The sequence below is a fragment of the Acipenser ruthenus genome, chromosome 5, assembly GCF_902713425.1.
Source record: "Acipenser ruthenus chromosome 5, fAciRut3.2 maternal haplotype, whole genome shotgun sequence".
NCBI lineage: Eukaryota > Metazoa > Chordata > Actinopteri > Acipenseriformes > Acipenseridae > Acipenser > Acipenser ruthenus.
In genome coordinates, this window is record NC_081193.1 from 53,556,691 (window position 1) to 53,563,144 (window position 6,454).

Consider the following 6,454-nt stretch of genomic DNA (forward strand, 5'->3'; position numbering starts at 1 on the left):
TATTATTTCTAAATTTCATTTAACTTTTTATTAAGTCATTCATTTCATGTTTTTGTCCGTATCAGTTTTCATTAACGATTGTATCCCTAAATTAAATTAAATTAAAATAAAGAACTAGCCATTGTTTCCTCTACTCCCACTTAAATTCCGGAAGCGTCTGGTTGGCTCATTGCACAATGGGATATATCTAGGATCAAGTGGAGTTTACCAAGACCTTTTCTTTCATGATTTACAGTTTAATAAATGTGGCATATTAGTTACTCATTTCAAGCTTGTATCGCCATGCATCGATACACAATGAATTGTCTCACCCCTACATTTTGGTGAATTGTATGAGAAAGATTTATTGTTTACAGCATTCACTAGTTAGTCCATTTGGCTCAAGAGGTTAAATTATTCTGGTCTCTGGATAATATATCCTTTGCCTTTGAAAATGACCTTGGCCAACTGAATAAATTGGTACATAAGCCATCTCAGCAAGTTCTTTGAAGACTCTCTGAGGTACCAACAGCACATAAACCAAAAAAGACAACAGTTGAATTAAACAAAATTCATCACAGTGACCCTGTACTACCACAATTTCCAAACGCTGTACAGTACAAGGAGATGTGTATAGAAAAGTGTTCTGTGACTGTTGATAAAGGAAACAACTGTATACAGATTGGAGAAAACATTGCCATTGTCAGGAACATCATAAAACACTACAGTCTATATCCTTCATCAGAAATGTAATCTTATGGAGGACTTCGCAAGTTATCCCTGCAGCTCTTCTGTTCTTGGTGTTCATTGAGTTTCTCGACTGCAGGATCACATTGAGGTAGTGCCTGCCTCACAAATGCAAAGAAAATAGGCGCTTTTGCCAGAAAAAGGGAAGACCTACAGTCACCTCCAAAATTATTGGCACCCTTTATAAAGATGAGCAAAAAAGGCTGTATAAAATAAACAACACAGGCAATGAGCTATATTTTATGCTCAAATATATGGGAAAACCATATTCTTTTATTCTAATACAATTGCTCAGAGAAAAAGTTTTTTATTAACAAGTAATAACATGTTTTCTCAAAAAGATAGGTGTCAGAATTATTGGCACCCCTAAAGATTCTTATAAATAAAATCAAACAAAATTAAATCTGCATTAACATTCTACTTCTTTAAGTTCATCTCAGTCTTAAGGAACTGTATTGTGGCCTTCCATGGCTTCCTGTTTCACTGGGGTATAAAAATGAGGTAACACGCATATGAAATCCATTTGTCATCCATCACCATGGGGAAAGGCAAATGAAAAGAGACAAATGGTTATTGACCTTCATAAGGGTAAGTGATCCCTTGTATTCATGATTCTCTAAATTAAGCCTTGTAATTTCTAACATGGTAATGTTAGAGCAATTTTAATTATTTACAAATGATACAAAAAATTGTTAGTAAAATACATTTCTTCATGACAAAATTAAGTTATGTAAATAATGTGATGTTTTATTGTACTGAATAATGGGCGTAAGAGTGTGTATTCATTTAATATCCCATGTCAGTAAGAGAACAGTAAGAGAACATTAAAGCTAAAATTAAATATTTTTGGCAGTTTCTTCTTCTAGCCAGTAGGCAGAATGTCACTCTGTATCTAGAAGTAAATTGCCTCAATGCTCTAAGGAGCTCTCATCATCATCTTGCAACACAACCCCATTCCCTATCCAAGAAAGTATACCCTGCTTTTTTTAAAAAAATCTCTTTAGTCAACCTTTTGATTATGGAGATACTGTACAGTAAATTGTTTTAAAATGTTGCACCTGACACTTTAAAGTAAATACTGTAGTCACAAGTGTCTCTTATGGGAACCACATTGTGTCGTATTAGATATTACAGACACAGCTGGTTTTCCATTACTGTACTGACTTTTCAGACACACCTTCCAGCAACCATTCTTGCTGCCATTTCTCAGTTCACGGGGCGTGAGCTGGGGTGAAGGAAAAGGCAGAAGCAGCAGAAGGAGCAGTTAGTAGGATAAAAAGATGGTCGCTGACTGAGGGCAGCGATGCCGACACATCCCAGGGGCTGAGGGCCCAGCATACCGAAGACAGGATAGAAAAGGGGTCGCTGACTGAGGGCGGCGATGCCGACACATCCCAGGGGCAGAGGACCCAGCATACCGAAAACATATACGAGGGTTATGACTGGAGAGCCGCCCCTTGAGAAGAAGTCGGTCCCGGATGACCGGGACATGAAAGGAGATGAGAGAGAGGGGTACCCAGCATCTGAGACTTCTGTAAGGGGCGCTCGTTAAACCCCTGATTGGCCGAGACGTCACGCTGCCTGGGACCTGAAATAAGAACAAAGCATAGAGGTTAGTATGGGACTCGAGCTCAAGGGCCACGTCCTGAAAGTGAGGCAAGATAAGCGCAGGAGCTGCGACAGGACAGGGTATGGCCGGGGGTCCGCTCTGAATCACATGGTGAGAACCCCCCTGAAGGTAAGGGAGGTGGATGCCTAACCCTGAGGTCGGGGGAAGTGAAACTCACTTGCACCCCAAAGGATGGACCCCCGGCACCTCACGAAATCTCCCACACGTGAGACAAAGACAGCCATGCCAACGCATAACATAGACCCAAGACTAGAAGGACAAACGAGACAAACAGAGGGAGGTTAGTGGATATATTAGTAGGATGTGATTATGTGTATACCTGCCGCTCAGTGGAGAGGAAAAAACCCCTTGAAGCCAATTAGGGGAAAACCTCTGGTGGCCCCGGCGGTCAGGTAGCCCCCACTTCGGGCATACTAGCGATTTTAAAATGGGCTACAACTATATCAGAGGGAGATGAATGAACATAAGAATCCATTGCAGAAGAGGACCAGCGCCCCATCGTCTTGATCAGACTGTGGTTGATGCTGGCCCTTGCGGCGGAAGTAGCTGCGCCTATACGAAATGAGTGGGGAGTATAAAGCTGAGGAGGGAGACCTATTCTGGAGAGGAGGGTGGAGAGGTGTGCTGAGAACCAGTGATGAGTGATAATGGAGTGAGAAGAATCGATGAATAGAGGGTCCGGGGGGGGGGGGGGGGTCCTGATGGAGAGGTATCTTGACATTGCTGAGAAAGGACAGATAGAAGATTCAATCCTTGAGAGCTGAATGAACTGACTGCGCCGGAGTTGATCTGTCTTTGAGGTACGCAGCCGGATTATGAAGTAGGAGTTGGAAATACAAGAGAGGTCACATAAACGAATACCCGCTGCAGGGAAACTAGAAGCTGAAGGAACTGTGGATTCTGAGACTCTGAGGAAACCGAAGAAGGCTGTTAGGCAGATGGTCTCCATGAGGAGATCTTCGTGAGGGGGAGAAGCAACCTTTCCGAAGAGTAGAGATGAGTGAATGGAGAATGTCTGTGGGCAGGCGGGAAGGTGCAGCAGGGGGGGAACTTTTGAAGATTCCGCGGAGAGTCAGACGAACTACTGGTATGGAGAGAATGGTGGGAAGAGAGAAAATCCCTAGTGTGGACGATGAAAGCCATGATCTGGTTTGATTGAAAGAATAGGATGAATCCGATTCTGGCACAGAACGTTTAAAACACTGACCAAGCTGTAGAATATGAAGCTTTCGAAGGAGGGACAGGGCTGCAGATATGAAATGCTGAGCAGATTGAAGGAGGTTACTGAGAGTAGGATTCAGTCAAACAGCAGCTGGTGAAGCTGGGGAGTCTGGGCAGCAGACGGGACAAGCTGACGGAACTTGGATACTAAAAGTAGAGGCAGAAGGGGAGCTGGAACTGACAGTTGAGGTAGCAGCTGGAACTGAACGAACATGTGTAAATCGACTGCTGGGGAAGCTCAGCACGCTTTGTGCTCCATTTTCTGGAAACGAGGGCAGAGATGAGATGTTGACCATCCTATGTGTCAGTTAATACGGGATCGATCAGCGGTTTGCTACTATCATGTCTGCTTGAAATGGAAAAGGTGAACTCACATTCAGAGACTGGGTTTCACAACTCCAGTTATTCTCCTAGTAGTGGAACTCCTTAACTCATAAACAAGACAGATTTCCAGTCTCATATCGCATCCCTCACAATGTATTAATGCTGTAATATTTGAGAGGATGTGTGGACATATGAATAGATTGCTGAGAAAGTCAAGCACCTCGTATTTTTTGATTAGATGGGGATTAGCATTACCCTTGACTGCGGAATGCTTCCACGATCTGCGTATTGGAGGAAAGCGGAAGCGTTGGAAGCTCTGGAGTAGTGCAGGTACAGATTTAGACTGTAAACTAAAGCAACTTTTACATGCTATAATAGTGAGTAGATCTGAAGAGGGAGCAGAGATCTGCTTCAGGGAGGAGCAATTAACAGAGGAGGACGGGATCTGCTGAACAGTGCAGAGATCTGAAGAAGTAACAATGAAGTGCTGTCAATAATGAGCAGTGGCCTGCTGTAAAGAGCAGAGATCTGCTGAAGCAGTGATCTGTAATAGTGAACGGTGGACAGCCATTGGTAGAGTGTGGTGGTCTGCTGCAGAGAGCAGCGATCTGCTGAATGTGGTGGATATTGGACTTAGAGTATTAAGGTGATTTAGATGAAACCAGAGATGGGGCAGAGATGAAGAATGCATAGATCTGAGGCCGCTGTAGAACCTGAGAGGATGAAGAATGCGTTGCTCTGAGGCTGCTGCAAAACCTATTGACTTGGTCGGGAGCAGGCTCTCCTCTGTGCTCCGCTCAGCAAGAATCACACTGCGATCTGCTGAAAAGAAATGGAAGAGAACCAAACTCCCTGCTGCCCTAGACCTTTACCGCACTCTCCTCTCCTCCTTCTCCTCTACTCTCTCCTCTGCTAAATGTGCTTATTTCCAATCTGTAATCCAAGCCTCCACTAACAACCCACGTAAACTATTCTCTACCTTCTCCTCCCTCCTAAACCCTCCCCCCCTCCTACTCCCTCCTCTATCTCCCCTGACGACTTTGCCTCCTTCTTCTCTTCTAAAATCTCAGATATCCGCAAACTCTTTAACACCTCTCCCTCCCCCGCACCCCCTCCTGCTCCAACCCCTACACCCACTACATCCCCTACTAACTCGCCCTCCCTCTCCACCTTCTTGCCCCTCTCAGACTCTGACCTCTCCTCCCTGCTCCAGGGTCACAAACCCACCACGTGTGCCTTGGACCCCCTCCCCACTCACCTCTTTCAAGCTGCTGCTCCTGCTCTACTCCCCTTCATCTCCTCCCTCCTCAACACCTCTCTACTTTCTGGCATCTTTCCCTCTGCCTTCAAAAAAGCCTCTATCACTCCCCTCCTCAAAAAACCTACCCTCGACCCCACCTCCCTCCAGAGCTACCGTCCTGTCTCCCTCCTACCCTTCCTCTCCAAAACCCTCGAGCGGACTGTACACCGCCAGCTCTCTGCTTTCCTGTCCAACCACTCTCTGCTTGACCCTCTCCAATCTGGCTTCCGCTCTGCTCACTCCACTGAAACCGCCCTCCTGTCTGTCACCAACTCACTTAAGTGTGCCCGAGCTGCCTCTCTCTCCTCTGTCCTAATTCTCCTCGACCTCTCTGCTGCCTTTGACACTGTTGATCACTCTATTCTACTATCATCTCTTGCTGACCTGGGGATCTCTGGCACTGCTCTGGCCTGGTTCTCCTCCTACCTCTCCAACCGCACTTACCAGGTAACCTGGCGTGGAGCAACCTCCACACCTCACCCTCTCTTAACTGGAGTCCCCCAAGGGTCAGTCTTGGGTCCTCTCCTGTTCTCTCTCTACACCCGCTCCCTGGGCCCCCTCATCGCATCCTATGGTTTCTCATACCATTTCTATGCTGATGATGCTCAGATTTTCCTCTCCTTCCCCACCTCTGACTCCACCACCTCCTCCCGTATCTCTACCTGTCTGTCTGCTATTTCCTCCTGGATGCACTCGCATCACCTCAAACTCAACCTCTCTAAATCTGACCTCCTTTTCTTTCCCTCCTCCTCCCCCTCCTCTGATCTCTCTATCTCTGTTCCTCTGGAATCTACCACACTCTCTCCCTCTTCCTCCGCTAAGAACCTTGGAGTCACCCTGGACCCCTGCCTCTCTTATTCCCAGCACATCTCCACTCTGGCACGCACTTGCCGATTCTTCCTGAGCAACATCCGAAGAATCCGACCCTTCCTCACCAACTATGCTACCCAGCTCCTGGTCCAGGCCCTGGTACTCTCCCGCCTAGACTACTGCAACTCCCTCCTGGCTGGCCTCCCTGCGTCCGCCACCCGTCCGCTCCAGCTCATCCAGAACTCTGCTGCCCGCCTGGTGTTCTCTCTGCCTCGCTTCGCCCACGCTACTCCACTACTCCGCTCACTCCACTGGCTCCCGATCACCGCTCGCATCCAGTTCAAGACTCTTGTACTAGCCTACAGATGCCTTGACCAGACTGCACCCAGCTACCTCCAGACCCTCATCTCTCCCTACACCCCCACTCGACCTCTCCGCTCCGC